Source organism: Cryptomeria japonica, chromosome 5 (assembly GCF_030272615.1).
Source record: "Cryptomeria japonica chromosome 5, Sugi_1.0, whole genome shotgun sequence".
NCBI classification, from domain to species: Eukaryota; Viridiplantae; Streptophyta; class Pinopsida; order Cupressales; family Cupressaceae; genus Cryptomeria; species Cryptomeria japonica.
The window spans coordinates 400,585,061-400,603,927 of record NC_081409.1 but is presented as its reverse complement, the minus strand read 5'-3'; positions in this window follow the sequence as shown (position 1 = coordinate 400,603,927).

Genomic DNA, 18,867 nt, shown 5'->3' with positions numbered 1-18,867 from the left:
AAGCTCATTTGCCCCCGCCCCCCTAACATCACTCTAAATTCCCCATTAACATATAGCGTTCTTTCATTTTTTCATCCATTAATAAAATATAACATTCATTCATTATCACATAACATTCACTAACACATAACATTCATCAACATTCATTCACATATCATTCATTAACACATAAAATTCATACATTAACAAATAATACGATTACAATCATTTATTTATTTAAGCTAAGTAAAAAATAAGTGGAGCATCATTTTCTTCCTCATTTTCCCCTCTTTAGTTGTTGTTCCCTCTGCTTGTGATCTTAATGTATGCCTAGTCTTGTACTCACGACAAGGACACCTAGGCAAAGGGAGGTCCGCTGCAATAACAAATAAATGGGTTAAATTCATAATATCTTTTATTATTGTTAAAAGTATTTCATTAATTAAAAGAACATTATAGGGGTGGTCTTTACCTGATGGGGCCACATCATCTTCTTGATCATTTTTTCTAGCCTCATCCTCAACATGCTAAACACCCTCTAAATCCTTTGGAGTTGAAACACACACGAAAGGTTACATTAATCAATACACCAATTGCAATTAAATTTGTTTAAAGAAATAGCAGTGGTCCTCTTTACTTGATTGGGGCACATCACGTTCCTGATGTTGTCTACCCCGATCATGCTCCACTTGTTCACCACACTCTACATGCTCTAAAATAAAAACAAAAAAGGTTACATTAATCACTACACAAATTTCAATTAAAGATGTTTAATTGTATTAATAATTACATTAAAAAAAGTGTATAGCACATGAATACCTCCAGTACCGAGATGCACACCACAACCTTCATCATGTGCAGGATGTGTTCCACCCTTAGTAGGCTGCATTCCAATGCCATGTGCATTGTTATCATTGCTTGCTTACTTAAAACAAATATAGTCACTTTATGTTGGAAATTAACATCGAATAGATTATTGCTCAAGTATTCAATTTTAAATAATTTTCATTTAGCTTATTTACTTGTGTGATAGATGCATCAAAATCTTGTGTTTGCCCACTCAATTCTCTTAGGCGTTCAACCACGGCTCCATAGCCTTGCTGGAAGGCAATTTTCATGTCATCTTCTGTGGGTGCTCTATTGAATTTAGAGCCTTTCATTTTGCTTAATATAATAAATTTTACTTCTATTGTTTGATTAAAAAAATTGTTTCCAATTTATTATTTCGATGCGATATTTTATTTATTGATACTTACAATTCATGCGACAACTTTCATATAACCACTAGAGCCAAGTTTGTATTGCCCATGCTTTTCTAGTCTTGCCTTAGTTCCTTTGATGTGTTGGGCAACCTATGAAAAGTTTGAAATATGTTAGATTATGTAAATATAAAGAGTAATTAGTACATAATTACATTGTTAATAGTATCACATACCTTCCTTCACCCGATGGTGTATTTCCTTTTCTCTTTTCAGCTTTCTCCTTTCCATCCAAAATCAGGTCCTTCCACTCCCTCTTTGGAATCACGGGGGGATGCTCATACTTTCTGTTCTTTTCTAAATGTTTCCTATATTGGTCCCTCACATACTTTAGATATGTGCCAGCTTTCGAAAGGACCTTGGTTTTGTTGAATGTGTCATTTTCGAACAACACAACCAAACAGTTTATGATTTCACTTTTAAATTGTTGATTTTGGGCATTCCACCAAAAAAATCATTTAGATGTTTATTACAAACATCATTTCCTACAAAAAAATCATGGGATCATTAGTCCAAAACGAGTGATCAATAAGTAAATTACAATTGGACTATATATAATTATTATTTTAAAGTACCTGGAACCTTCTCTATCTTTATGGGAACAAGATCATCGGTCACCACAAATGTGATCGGAAATGTTCTCGTACTAGTAATACGAGAAGATCCAGGAAAAGATGCTAAAATATCACCCCTAGTGGCCTCTGCATCCCCAGGTGCATTTCCTATTGCACAGGTTGGTGCAGTACTCAATGACTGCATGTTACGTGTTGTTGACATTGTAGTCGGCAATATAGGTGTTGATGATGGGGTCAGATGAGGTGGTGAATGCATGGGAACATGGACAACACCTAAAGATTAATACATTAAATATACAATACATTAAATATAAGAGCAATAACACATTAATGGAAGGACAAGAACATGTAAAAATATGAGTTGGTGTATGCATAGAACATGGTCATCACCTGAACTACTTGGAGTACCCTGATCATGGCCACCAGCTTCATGAAGACGAAAAAATTCATGTAAAAACAACACGTACATATTTTAGATCATGACACAAAAGAGTATAAAATATAAACCATGAATGAACTTATGTTTTAATTAAAGATTTCATGACTTCTTACTTGCAAGTTTTGTGCTCTCTCCATCAATTGTTTCACCCTCTCTTGTATCTCATAAGTTTGAGGGACTATGAATAACAATTTAAGAATTTCTTTATTATTATTTTTTTGCATATTTCTTATCATTTCAGTAGGGTTTGTGGAATATGTGATGGCATAATCGCATAATAGTGAGTCCACCTTTGTATCAATGTTCTTAGCTACTATAGATGCCTTTCCCCGAACATCCATCCATGACAAGAATATTAGTAACATTATCAAAATTAATCCAAAACCCTAAAGAAAAGAACACAATAATATAGCATTCTGCTTGTATCTAATTTGTACAATTACAATGAGGTTTACCTACTCGGTAGAAGTGCCCAGAGCTCCATCCTGGTCTATTCTATGTGTTAGATCAATGTCGCGTTGTGACAAAAATTAAATATAAAAAAACATTACCGAAATGAAACCAATAGACTTACCAAAAAAATTAATAATAAAATGGTATATTGGAGTCATTAATTGGAGGTCGGTTTAAATGGTATATATAAGTACACACCACCCCCATGATAGTAACTTTGTTTGTATCTATGCGATTCAAATTTTAATTGATTAGCAACTCTTCCCCTGCACTTATTGATTTTATTGCACATGCGAATACACGATTTCCCTCGAGTGCCTTGAATATGCAATTGAGTTTCCTATAAGTTGACCCAAGTCATGTACTATTTATAAAACCTGCAATATTCCCTGTTTCTTTTGGCCTTCCGTTAATGTACATAACCACTCTTTTAATTTGATCATTATCTTTTAGCTGTATATAATTTGCTGACTGTGCATACCTATGCATACTTCGTGTATATTGAACCAGTTGCATCTAATTTTTGTAATTGTAACAGGATCCGACATACTCCATCAATTCAACAAATTTGTTGTAATAGACCTTTATGTTATCCATTGAAAATAGGCCCAAACCATGTAATGATGATGGTGCTATGCAATATATCCTCCCGTTAACACAGAAATCAGTGTTTATTGGAGGAAGTTCCTTGGGTACCCATTGTTTCTGTAGATGTTTTTACCTCAAGGGCACCTCGATGTCACCTATGCTCTCGTCATCATAAGAACATGACCCCCCTTGAGCAAGAAACAATTTCATGTGTTTATGGAATTTTCTTCTAATATTTTGACCTCTAGTTGATCTCCCTCTTTTAGACCTACTACATGTCTCGCTTTTCTCTTCTCTTCCTGAATTTCCCTCTCTCGAGGAAGACACATTTGACAAATACCTATTTGGTGGTACATGCACTCCATCAAATGAGAGAGATAGTTGGGAGAGGGTTGATTGTTATTGTGAGAGGAAATAAATTTTAGGATTCCATGGTGAGAGACGACAATAAGTTGTAATAGATGGTTCACCATATCTTGTTGATTTTTTGCAAATGTTGCAAATAGATTTGAGGGCAGGTTGTCAAAGGTTAATTACATGGATTGGTAAGAATGGCTCATCCTTTTTCTCCAAATTCATCATTGAGGGTAATTTTAACAAAGAAGTCAGCCCTAAAGTTGATGTTGAGATTTAAAATCGAATAAGGCCAACTGGGGCCTCAAGTGTTGATAATTGTATTAGAGTTGCTGCTAATGTGGAAGTTTCAAAAAATGAGCAAGCTTATTTTCCTAGTAATTTTGAAGTTTCAAAAACTCATAAAAATAGTCTTCCTTGTCACTTAAAGCATATAGGAGGGTCGACAAACTGGAATGAGCTATACCATGTGGATGTCAAGGTGGTTTAGGTGAGAAAAAAATCAAAGTTTTGACAAAATATAGTTGCTAAAACCTGGCCTATTATTAAACCACTCCAAAATGGGTGTAAAGAGAAAGCAAGCAAATAATAAATAGTTTCTATAGGGTGTATTGACTTATACCTATCAATCCATGAGAAGAATCATCGCCTTTCCTTTGTGTAGACTATGTAGGATCCTTATCAAAGGGGTTCAGGTTCCTACATATGTAATTTGTTTATCTTATGTTAGCTTACATCTTATATGAAGGTCAATCAAATGGTTCACTACCTTGCATAGACAAGGCAGTGAATTGTTTGAAAAAAAGTCTCAAAGAAATGTGTTCTCATGGTGATGGAATGCCATAACAATCCATGGTAATTTTATTGTTTTGGCATTCCATCACCATCATTGCATTCCATCACCATGAGACTACATTTCTTGAAGGCATTTTTTCTAACAATTTTATTTTACAAATTTGTTGTGTTTGATCCATAAGAGCTTTGATAGAGCCGATTCATTTAGTCTAGCAAGCAACTAATCGAGTTTGTATTGGCTTTGTTTGTTTCAACACCCAACCCTTGCTTTCTAGCAATCTTATAGGCCCATATATACCTTTGCCTAGCATCATCTATAGATACTATATTGCTACAGAACTCAGATAATGTGTAGAGAAGCGTTTGAAATCTATACTGATAGAAGGTGATGCATAGATACTTATCAACGCTATTAAGAATAGTGCCACACCAAATTGGAAAATATAGAGGATTCTGAGGGACATTATGGATGCTCTAAATAAAGTTTCTGACTATGAGGTCAGACATGTTTTCAGGGAGGCGAACATGGCTATAGATTACACATGGAAAACATGGGAATAAATTTAAGGACAAAGGATGGGTAGGTTTTCGAGGCAATCCCGAGTGAGGATTTGGAACAGATTCTAGTGGATGACTATGAAGCCTCGTGGAGGTAGAAAAAAGAAGGCATTGGATAGGTACCAATAAGGGAGGATACTGATCTGGATTCCAAAGCACAAATTTGGATCCAGAGTGATAGAGGTGATCATGATAGATGAAAATAAGGCTCTAATTATTGTGAATGAAGGGACATTGGGAGAAGGTGGCAAGAGATTAGGACACTTCAAATTGAAACATGGATTTGGTTTTCATGGGATATCAGATTTCTTTCTCTTTAGAGAGAGCCTGATGTTTGATAAGGACAAGAAATCATAAGGTTGAGGTTAAATAGGAAGGAAGATTGAGCAATGAATGTAGGAGGAGAACTAAGGGAAAATGATCCATCACTTTGGGTTGAGCTGCCTATGTGCGGAGGAGACATTTCAGTAGAAATGCAAGAGACTTTTTTACTATGATGAGCTCACTTGGGATGCATTGTGGCATCTGGCTAGGGCTATTTTGGGTGGGGACAGGCACTAGTGTGATGGTTTTGTCTATGAGGTGATTCTGTGCCCAATGGTTGACATCCTTGATTCCAAGAAATCATGCATATAGATGATCAATGGCTTCATAAGATTGGTTGATGGGCAGGTAATAGCAAGTGCTATTTTGGACTTAGATTCGGGCTACTAGACTAGAGTTCTGGGCGTGTACTCCAATCCAAAACATTACATACTGGATCCACCAGAGGAAGACTCTGAGTAAGAGGACGAGGATGCTCAGGAGGCCAAGGCTATACAAGAAAGGAAGAAGAATTTCATGGCAGGGGCTTGGGAGTTGTTTCGGGTGGGTGTCAAAAACCATGACTTGGGGCCCTTCAGGAGATTCCTAAACTCAAATGATAAATGGCTTAGTGCGGCCTTAGATGTGTATATGGTGGACATTGGTGAAAGGCTCGCTGTAATTTTTCCTTATTTAGAATAGTTTTTTTCTATTTTTTCTACTATGTAGCTTACATATGGGATGTAAGGGAGCTATCCCCTTTTGATAGCACTTAATATTAAAAAAAAAAAATGTAATTGCAATACATATCTGAGTTTTGATCTTCCAGTACGCTTAAGGTTCCTAGTGACAAGACGTGTTGGTCGCCTTGCACATCACATACAATGTATTCCCCTAATATTCAATTTATTGTCCATATAGAAAAGAAGTACTCGGCACAATCCCAACATTCAAAGAACACCCTTCAAATCCTTCATAAAGAATACAAACCCTTGCAATACCAAGAACAAGTCCCTAAAAAACCCTAGAAGATCATTGAAAAGGGAAACAAATAATTTTGATTATGTTTGAAATGCACATAAGATGAGGCTAAGTGATTTCTCACCTGTAAACTAATTTCCTCCTCTTGCAAATCTCCTCTCCTGCACACAAATGAACTCTTCATTCACCATCATTTGTGAATATGATCCTCTCCTGCTTTGCCTTGCAAGAATGAATTTTTTCCATGCTTGCCCTTATCTTGATCCTTTGCATTCCATTTTAGCACCCACTCTCCTTCCTCAAAGGTCCTAATAGAAGCTTTCTTATCATGTAATGCTTTTACCATCTTCTTCTTATGTATATTTTGTTCTTGAGCCTCTCTTTTGTACTCATCCAATTTGACCAATTGTACTGGCCTATCTTCCATAAAATCAACATCCTCTAAATATTCCTCTGAAACAAATTTATACACTGAGAGCAAGTTGTTCAAGGGTAATCATGCTTCTTTACCATAAACAAGCCAATACGGAGAAAACCTTGTGGATTTCGTGATTGTTACTCTATCTACCCATACTGCCAAATTTAACTTTGAGTCCTATGCCCTTTTGTTGTCACCTAACATCCTTTTAATGATTTTTAATAAGATTTTTGTTGCTAGATTCTACTTGTCCATTCCCTTTGGGGTGATAAGGTGATGAATATGACAATGTAACTCCATAATTTTCACAAAAGTCAACGAATTATTTGGATCTGAAACACATCCCATTATCTACAACAATTTTATGGGGTACCCCAGATCTTGTCAATATATTTTCCAAAAGAAACTTTGTTACCACCTTACTTGTTGCTTGCCTTGTAGGAACTACCTCTACCCACTTGTTAAAGTAATCAGTGGCTACCAAAATCCATTTGTTTCCTCCACTAGATTTGTTTACAATTTCTCCTATGAAGTCAACACCCCACATCTGAAAAGGTTCTTCAGTTTGCATAAGTCTGAGTGGAAGAGCTCCTTCATATTTAAGTATTCCTGAAAATTTCTGGCAAGCCTCACATCTTCTAATATAAGTATGACAGTCCTTAAAAACTTGTGGCCAATAATAACCGGCATTGAGTATTTTATGGGCAATAGTTTTCACTGAAAAATGCCCCCCACATACACCTTCATGCAATTCTTTTAAAATAAATTGAGCTTGATAAACATCCAAACAAAACAAGAGGATACCATCCCTGTTTTTCCAATACAAATCACCTTTAAGCAATACATACCTAGATGCCTGAAGCTTAAGTGTTCTTTTTTACTTTCATTCAACTCCTTCAGACATTTCATTTATTTTAAATAATAGACAACATTCTTATACCAAGGACACATCTCAATGCTTATTTGAGCCCCCTCTAACTCTATCCTATTTATCTGTGTTGCTTCCAAATTTGATTCTGTCATTAGTTTAGCCAATCCTTGAGCTCTTACCAATTTAGTAATTTGGATATCAATGTTGAATTCTTGAATTCAATTGATCCATCTACATCTTCTCCTAGTAATTTCAATCTATCTGAAAATATATTTTACTGCTGCATTAGGGACATATGCAATGACATTAGCTCCCACTAAATTTGGTCTAAAAGATTTTACAGCTTTTACTAGAGCATATGCTTGTTTCTTATTTATATCATAATTTAACTCAGAGGCTTGTAGTGTCTTGCTAAAAAATGCCACTGGATGTTCATGACCTTCATCATTCTTTTGTAACATAACTGCAGCAATGGTATGAAATGAAGCAAAAGAAAATACTTGAAAAGGTTTAGAGAAGTCGGGAGACTTAAGTACAGGTGCTTCCTTGATGGCCCTTTTAATGTTCACAAAGGCCTCAATTGCTTCATTAGTCCATTTTATCTCTGCACCCTTTTTTAACATCTTTGCAATAGGTTTGATAATTTCAAAAAAAATTGATACAAATCTTCTAACAAAATTAATTTGTCCAAAAAATGATTGAATAGCTTTTACTATTTTAGGGATCTAAATTTTGTTGATATTTACAATTCTCTCAGGGTCAATCCTTACTCTGTCTTTAGATTCAATATGACCTAGCAATTTACCTTTAGTGACTCCAAAGTGACACTTTTTTGGGTTTAGAGAAATACCATACTCTAGTGCTTTGATGAAAATTTTCTCTAAGTCATTATAATGTGTTTCTGCTTTCTTGGAGTATGCAGTCAAATCATCCTTGTATACAACCAAAATGTAATCAATGAGACCTTAAAAAGCTACATCCATGGCCCTTTGAAAACTTTGAAAAGTAGCTCCAGCATTGGTAAGTCCAAATGGCATCCTGGTGTACACATATGTGCCACATGGTGTAGTGAAAGTTGTTTTGTATTTTTCCAATTCCTTAACCTTCATCTGGTTGTAACCAGAAAACCCATCCATCATAGGAAGTAATTCATTTCCTATTACTTTTTGCAGTAGAGCTTCCATATTTGGTAGGGCATAATTATCTTTCAAGGATGATATATTTAAATTTCTAAAATCCACACACAATCTGATATCACTGTTTTTCTTTCTAACAGGCACTAGGTTTGACACCCATGTGGAATGCCTTATAGGCTCTATAATCCCCACATTCCTCATCTTCATCAATTATTCCTTCATTTTGTGAGCTAATGTGGGATTTATAGGCCTTTGCTTTTGCCTAAATGGTTTTGCATCTGGTTTCAGTGGGATTTCACGCTGGAACAAATCCTCTATGTATGCCTTGAGATCATCATATGACCAAGCAAAAACATGTCTGTATTTTCTTGAAAGATTTACCAATGCAGTCCTAATTTTTGATGTAAGATTCCTCCCAATTTAAACCTCTCTAGGATTGTTCTCGCTTCCCAAATTTATTTTTTCTACTTCCTCACAACTTCCAGTGTTGGGCTTGAAATTTGTCATGTCATTATTGTCAAACATCCTTTCTAATTCCACCAACCCTTTTGGAATCTTATTTGTCTTAAGTTGCAAGATATTTTTTCCAAACAAAGACTCCTTACCATTCTCCTCTTCCACATATGCATTCCAATCCATATGTTGGCCTTCATATTGATCCTCACAAAATAGGAATTTCAGATGATCCCTATCATCATCAAATATCTGCCAATTTTTTATGTTATCTGGTACTATAGGTCTAGTCTTTATTTCAACTTGGGTGATGTCATCAAAAGGAATATCATTATGCTTAATTGTTAAGTTAGCCATAAAATCAGCCAAATTATTGTTAGATCTTTCAATCCATGTTATAGAAAATGCATCAAAAAATTCAATTGAATCCCACACCTCATTTCTATAATTTTGAAGCCTTACATTTTTAGTGGCAAATCTTTCCCTTACTTGAGATACGACTAACTCTGAATCACCATAAACTGTAAGTAATTTAATGTCATATTTGCTTGCCATCCTAAGGCCTAACAAGAGTGCTTCATATTCAATGACATTGTTTGTACATTCAAAAGATAGCAAGAAAGAATATTTGAATGATCTTCCATTAGGAGAAATAAAAACTACACCATCTCCATTTCCTTGTTTACTGCAAGCACCATCAAAATACATTTTCCAAATCTTATCCTCATGCAATTTAATAGTATATTCAAACTTGTCATTTTTGTATTGGATGGGTTTAGAAATACTTACTTGAAAGTTATCTATATCTGTTTGGAGAAAACATGTTGTCTCATTCAGATCAACCTCCTCTATCAGGTAGAATGATTTCGGTTCTCTGTCAATCCTTACATTGGCCCCTTTTAATGGGATGGTTGCATATGAAAGATCTAGCTGGACATGTCCACCAACCAAACTTGACCATTTCCTTGATAATAACATCCCATAATTTGGTGGAACTTGCACAATAGTGATGTATGTTTTATATGACATATCAAGGCATGTTGGAAATCAAAACTCCACATTCTTCATAATTACAACAATTGGGACTGATCTTTTATCCATAGCATAGCATTTCCCATAGGGAGTGTCCACATGCATTCCAATTTCTTTCATGACATCTTCTAGCATTATGTTCACGACTGCACCTGAATCTATCATACAATTCTTAATCATTTTATTGTTAATCATCAAAGTCAAATAAAAAGGATCAACCTAGGTAAGATTCTTCATGATAGAAGTTCCCAAATAGACAACAAGTGGATCTCCAACTTTTGGCATATGATCCTCTTTATTTACTTCACCAACATTAGAAAAATTCTTGATTGTTTCATGTTTGTAATCAAGAAATTTCATTACCTCAAGCAAGAGCACAAATATTTTCACCTGTGATAAAGGCTGAGACATAAATGATCCACAATTTGAGAGTGGCTTACTAATTTGTTTATTTTCAATTGGCTTTGTTAATTTAAGAGGTTCCATTTGTTTGTCCTTTTCTATTGCAACTTCCTTTTCCTTGTTGGTGATGGTGTCTTTGTTTCCACTAGCTTTAGGAACCTTTGCAAATATCCCAGATGGCTTACCTTGTTCTAGGTTCACTATTCTATTTCTTAACTGATAATTGCTTTTTGCCTGAGCTACTGCTACCACAGTATAGTCTTTCTTTTCTTCATTTGTTAAGTTCCTCAAGGAATGCACTGGCTCTTCATTACGGAACAATCTCCTCAAGGATGGGATGTTCGCTTCTTCATCAGTAAAAACTTGTTGTACACTATGTTGCTGGTTCTCTCTTCTTCATTGTACATCTAATGATTGCTCACCCTCAGATGAATCCTCATCCCTGCCCCAAAATGGATCTGACATCTATTTTGGGCTCATATTCATTCTCATGGTCCTTCTCTTTTGCAAAACCTTGAGAAATCATACATTGTTCTACAACATGGGGTAAATTGCATATTTCACACCATGGATATTCTTCAACAAAATTGTTTAGCTTCTTCAATGGATCGAGAATTTCTTTTCTTAGATTTGCATTCATCGGTTTACCATCTTTCCAGTTTGTATTATATGGCATGTCATGCAATCTTGGTCTATTGTAACTTATAGGCTCGTTACTTCTATATGGGGGCAGTTTCTCATTGTGATTTTGCTTACCCTTCATGTCCTTTAGCATTTCCATTATTTGACAAAACTCATCCTTTTTTGTTGTTCTACGATTATATAATTTTGGATCATCTCTCTTGCAAATTCTCCTAGCAGCCTTTCTATTATTTTCAATGGTATTAGTTGTTTTAAAAGCTTTTTGCAAAGTAGTAGGTTTATGAGATAAGATCTCATAATGAGTCTTGTTGTCAAAAGCACTTAAATAAAAATCAATCAAAAATGAATCAACGGGTCTAATATCTCTTGGTATCCTATTAAGTATTTTATTAAACCTCTTATTAAATTCATAGACTAATTAATTCTAATTTTTCTTTATGCTATTCAACTCATGAGATGCAAATGAAGTGTCATTATGTTCTCCAAATTCCTCCAAGAATATTGTCACAAATTCTTGCCAACTACTAATGCATCTATCAGGAAGATTCTTATACCATTCTCCTAAATCCTTTGTTAGAGATTGAACAAATAGTTTCATAAAAACATCTTCACGAGAGATTTCAAACTCTTCAATGGTATTTTTTACATTTATTACATGTTGCTCTGCAGAATCAGTTCCATTTAGGAATAGCTGATCTTAAATTGTTTGCAAACTGATTTGGATATCCAACTATCCCACTCAAATCCAACTATTTATACCTCTCAATGGTCATAGGTGGTCTGCAACCATAGTTGTTAATCTGATAAGTTATGTTTCCTCCATTATTACCATTGTTTCCATTGTTACCTCCACCATTATTGTTATTTCCATTTCGGTTGTCCCCATTGCCATTGTTGTCATAGTTTCCATTATTACCATGATTTCCTCCATTATTGCTTATGTTGTTGATCCTATCTCTATTATTCCAGTTACAAGTAATTTCCCCACTATTAGTTCTTCTTTCACCATTATGATTATTGTATTGTTTATAATTATACTGGTTTTTATTTTCATGGTAGGGTGTATTTTTTATTTATCCCTTTTTTCATAATTATTATCCAAAACATCAGACAATGGATTATCATAGACCTTAAGTGGTTGTTCCAAGTTTCTCATGTGAGGGGGACTATACCTAGGGGTTGTTAGTCTAGTTGCTTCACATTTTCCCTTCTCTTCTTCAACCATGTTTGACTTAGGGCTTTGAATGCCATCTCTTTCTAATCCAAGTTTCTGCAATACCCAATCTGGTTGTCTCTTAAGAGCCTTTGCCATTTTAGATTCATTTCCATTTAAATCAGCCATTCTAAGAATAATTTCATCCAACTGTTTGTCCTCCTATTCCTTAGTGGTTAGGGTTTCATCATGACCACCTTTATTATCTTTTGTATTTAAGTTATAAAAAGGATTTTCCTCAAGATTTTCAAATTTATCACCAGATGGAGAACCATCCTCTCTATGAGGAAACTTCTTATAACCCCCAAATGTCATATTTGAAACTGATTTATTTTCCTTGTTTCTTCTTTTTGGACTCAACTGAACAAGATTATCTTGTCCCTTGTGCAAAGATCTTCTCCCATGCATAAATCTTATTGACAAATTCCTAGGGGTTTCCCTTACTTTCTCGACATACCAATTATTACTCATATATTAAATCTAGAGTCGCCACCTCCTATGAGAAATTATACTTTTATTAATCTTCCGGGCTCCTTCCTCCAACAGAGTGTGAAACAAAACCACCAGAGATTCTGAATACTTCTTATTACAAATCCCTAGTAGAGTCACCAATCTGTTGGTTCCCAAAACCACAGATTGGAAATCCGATAGCTTTGCCAAATCTCTTACTGATTTCTCAATCAACCTTGGCCAACAAACAGGAATGGTCGAAGACCAAATTCCTTTGCACTTTGGGCTCCACTAGACCTAGGTGGATATACCCCAATCTCCAAAGCATAAAGATATTTCTCTATAGTGAATTTAAACTATTTAATCTAGCTATTTACAGGACTGGCAAACAATTTCCTGCAACTATGCTTTATTGATATGCTTTTAACTTGTTTTAATTTTGAGATTTTGAGTATAATTGAATATGAATAAAAGTTATAATAGAATGTTGTTGGAACTAAGAGTAATTATGAAAGAACAAGGCAAGTAAAAACTAGTAATATATTTCTCTAGTGAAGACTTTGTGCATACTTAATCTATTCAAAAGAAACTAGAAATAGACCAGTGCCTTATCTGACAGTTTACATGTCACTTAATGGACAAATACTTGTAATCTTTGGAGACAGTGTGAAGAAACAAACTATCATTGCAGTATCCACAATGTATGCTATGAGAACAACAAAAACAATTCTTCTATCTCTATACCAATAGATGATAAAACATTGCAACAAATCTTCTTTAGATTTATCCGAAAGATTTTAAATCATTAACATCATATGACATGAAATGATCTGAAGATGAAAACAACGGACCTTGTATATTGATTTCTAGGAACAATTGGTGTTAAAAAACTATAGACTCATAGATACTTCATGATTACACTTGTTTGCACAAAATAGATTTCATTTCTACAAACTTATCTTACATAACACTATAGGTTCCAACAGACAATCTGAAAATATCATAATCTTACTTACTTTCTATCCCTCTAGAATACAAATTGACTCTCTATATATACATGACTCAAACGATATGAATAAAAGGACACACCCTTTCATTTGTACAAGCAAAGACTAACAAAATTCCTAACTATCCCTCTTAACTGCTATAACTAAAACACACAACAATAACATAGATTAACTTTTTCCATCTAGTCGCTGACCATATTTCTGGATATGTTGAAGATATTTTTCCTCTTTATATGTAGTAGCATTGAAGATAATATTTCTAACCGCTATCTCTGTTGTAACAAAACCTTCAACCTGCTCCCCTGTTTCATTCATGTCCAACACATCCGCATGGGCAACGCTAAGGGCTAAACTGAGTAGAGATCTGCATTCGGTAATCCACTAGTGCTTGTCCTTCATGACCCCTGCATCATCCACTACACTTGGAAATCCATGATTGATGATCCCTTTACACTCCTCATACTCGGTATTTAATTCTGTTGTGAATCCTTGATGAGTGTCAATTAGATTTTTGACTTTATTGATCCTTTTGTCACTCAATGTCTGATCCTGTAGTAGCATGTTTAGCCTATCAAGGATCCTCTAGTGCGATAATGTGTTATCCATGGTTTTCTCGTAAACAATCCAGAATTCCTCCAATACCTTCTGCAAATTTTCAAATCATTTTCACAATAAGACACATTTTGTGTCTATCCTTATGCTCTGTATTCTTTCCTTCAATTTTTTGTTTTCCTTGTATAGTTCTTCACAATTATTTTTCAATTTGGATTCATCTGCTATCTGAGGTACAGGCTGGCCCCTACTTCTCAAAAGTTCTTCATACAATGATTTATACGTTCCTGCTTCTTTCATCAACATCTTCATTTGTGTTGTTTTTAATTTTGAGATATCAACTCCCATATCTTCTATGACCATGGGAATAACCTCTCCAACCTTCAACTTCATCATGGGTCCAAAAGCCTTGTCCACATCTATGATCTTTGGCCTTTTATTTGGGGGATAAAGAGCCCACAACCGCATATCCTCATCATCTGGATCATATCTTGATCCGATGAAGATGTCATTCATGCCCTGAATGTCTAATTTGAAATCCTTCTTCTTTGAATGTAACAGGCTATCAAAAATTAAGGATGCACTAAGATCCTAGCCTAGAAACAAGATAATCCCCACCTCTACAAGAAGTTGCCTCCCCCTTTGAGGAGTCATGCTTTCCACTTTTGCATCAATATTTTCCTTCAGTTTCCTAAGCATCTCTGCCTCATTCTCTGGTGTTATGTCAGGCATTGCTTCTCTTAGCCTTTTCCCTTTGAAGTGATACAAGAAGGACTTGAATTCCTTTGATTTGATGAACTCATCATAAGACACAAAAGAGGTATGCTCCTCTATTCTAACATCTACATCTGCCTTTATCGTAGCAATAGTTATGTCCTGTGCTTCAGGCTCTTCTTCCCTTTCAGGCCTCCTAAATCTTGAAATAGCTTCATTTTCTCCTAACTCACTCTTTGCCTCTTCTTCCTCTCCTATCTCCTGTAGCTCTTGCTTCTTCTCATCCATTTTTTGTTATAAACTTGATATAGTGGGATCTCATGAAACGTGAATCCCACAATGACCACCATAATTGTACAGGTTGCTCCTCTCCATCTTTACCACCAATATTCAACTTTATCTCCTCAGGCCACATTCCCCTAAGTCGTCCATAAAACAAGACAACATGCATCAACAAAGAGTAAAACTTAAAATATTTTTCAGGGCTATTTTGAAGGCTTAAGAAACCCTCATGTATTTTCTCAACAATATAAGTAGCATAGTAGAATTGTCTTGGCTCATGCATTTGTGTGTCGGCAGCAAGGACCAGAGGTCCTATCCAAGCTATATCTAGGACTTCAACTCCTCCCACTTGACCACCTACCATATAGGTATACTGCATATACTACCTGAAGATATTGATATCAAATGGGGGCCCATCCTCTTCAGTCAATTTTCCTTTTTCGGCCTTATGAATGGCCAAATTCCACCCATTGTACACAATGTCCATCTTTGTATACTCTTCCTCTAGTTTCTCAAAAGACAAAGGAACATTAGATTCAAAACCTAGACCAAAAACCTCCTTGATAGTGGCTACTGAGATATGGATAAAAGCATTGCCATTTGGTAACCGAATACATCTTTTTGCAACATTGTAAGCCCTAGCCAATGTTTTCATCAATTGGACATTCACAAAGACATTAGGGACTATGAGCTTAGCCAATCCAGTCGTCCATGGGTTTGAAATTGGGGCTGGCTTATTTCTCCTTGTATAATGATACAAGAACAATTCATGACCTCTGATCCTGGTCCAGACATCGTCAATTTCTTTGAAATCATCCTCTAACTGGTCACAAACGGGTAGGTTAACCTTTGATCTCTAGGATTTGGCTCCTAGTGAGCTCATTTGATCAATCATATCCTGGTTGAACTTTCATTTCGGTGCACCCTCTCCCCCTTTAGACTTCTTAGAAGTTCTTTCAGAGACTTCTATGACCTTCCTCTTGCCCTTGGAACTAGCACCCTCCATATTTGAATCTTTCAAGCTTTCTGCAATTTTATTCTCTGTAGTTTAATTTTGCTTCAATCTCTCTATTAGGTTCAAACTATTATGCATAATCCTTGTATCAACTCTTCATATATGGATTGGACAGATTAAAAGCATTTACTCAACTGAAATCCTGCTATGATTTGTCTCGTGCGAACACCAATCTACCCGTTCTCTACATTTAATAATGGTGGGTTGATCCATTTGTAATCAGATTTTGCAACGGCTAATCGACATAACTTTTTTGATAATTCAACCAGTTGGCACCACCCATCCTTTCAGTCGGCATAAGTCTCACCGATCATTTTGCCTCCTAGCTATATTTTTCTTTCACCTTTATATCACATTGACGTATGTCATTCCGATACATCCTCCTTTTATTCCTCCGTGGCATTCTGTCCATTAGGTTTCAGCATAGCTCCAAATATGTTCCTCCGATAGTGAAAAGTTATTCCAATGAATCCCCCTTGGTAGTCTATATCTCATTCGTTACATTGGGTCACCTTATCAGGTATCAGGACAACTTATTTTATGTTTCCTCGATGACCCGATGACATTTACTTCATGCTTGTGCTTCCCTTTTACTTCTCTGGTCTATCGGCATATGATTTCCCAATGAAACCTCCCTTTGGTCATCGTGTTGTAGAGTTTATCGGGTGTCCGAACAACCCTTCCTATGTTTCTCTAATGACCCGATGACATCAGGATCCAACCTATTTGTTTACAGATCCATCGGCTTATGCTCCCCTGATGAGGTCTCCTTCCCAATAACCACTTCAGATTCCTCATCGGGTATCGGCGTAGCGGAAAATGTCTTCCTCCAAAGGGTCGATGTCATCTCGATGACTTTACCTTGTCACTCTCTTAGTCACTTATTTTGATGTAGGCTATCTCGATGAAACCTCATTTCCATCCATTGTGATATCTACCCTATCAGGTATTGGGGTAGCTTTTTCTTATGTTGTCCAATATCCCGATGATTTCAAAACATCCGCTCCACATTCTCCTTAGTCGATATAAGTCATACCAATAACCTCCTCCTCTGTGCTCAGCTTTGTCTTTCTTATCGGGTATCAGTGTAACCCAAAACTCCTTTCACTAATGGTTTGAGTTATCCCGATGGCTTAGTATTCCCACCTTTTGGTATTGCTTCATCAGATAAAGTCATGTCGATGACACCGCCTTTGCCATCTAGCCCATTGGGTATCGAAGTAGCACAAAATATCATTTTTCGATAACCTGATGATATCTACTATCTACTTCACATTCTCTTTCATCAGTGTAGGTTATACCGATCACCTTATCGACTATCGGCACAACATTTTTCTCATGCCTCCAATAGTGAATGTTATGCCAATGAAAACCTTCTTCTTTGCTTCCTTTTGGCTCTCCTTCGAAGTGATTAGTCTAGGTCATGTCAATAAGTTATCTCATTATTTATGCCAATCGGTCTTATTAGGGTAACTTACACCAATAGTTAAAACTTGATAATTATGCAAATTAAGATCCTCTTCATATATTACTTGCACTTGTAACCTTTTAAGAAAACTCTGCATGTGCCAATAGATGACAAAGACTATCACATAGGCCCAGAGAATGCCTTATAAGGATCCTAATGTTGTCATGCTGAAATTTCCTCATGTAGCTCCTACTCATTGACAACCCTTAGCATGCCCTAGTGGTGCTTGTCCAATTCTGAAAAATGAGGTCACTGAGGGATTTTTTCTGATACTGCAGCACATATCCTGCACATACAATCAAACAATAAATGCTCTTATGATGAAAATTTATATATAAAACATTAAAGAAATATCACATACTATTTTGTAAAAATATGTGCTAACAAAGTAAAAACAAATAACCTCCCATTTCCAAGTACCAATGTGGTGACTTGGGTCATTTGGGAGGGAACAAACATATAAAGCAAGCACGAGAGAACACAGACATGCATACTCTAATATAAAAGATAAATAAAAGAGGCATCATCCTATAAGTCATCCACTAGTAGGTCATCGTTCTCCCAATCTTGATCATACAGAGAGGGAGGTTGAGACCAAAGGGGGACAACCATGAGTGCGGCATCAGGCGCAACTCCAGCAGCAAGAGCTAGGGATGAGCCAACTTCCACATTTTTGTCCAACAACCCCTGAGAGGAGAGAGTTAATGATCACGTAAAGATTGTCAATAGTGTTTTGATATCCTCTAAAAAGTCAAATATACACCTTTCATCAAAAGAGGCGGGTGACTCATATCAAGGTGGCAGAACAAGAGTTGCACTACTAAACTCTAAAAGAGGGGTGAAAATGAACTATGGAGAAGGCAAAACCTCCTCAATAAAACACATAGAAAAATATAATAAAACTGAAATAACAATAGGTAAAGAAATA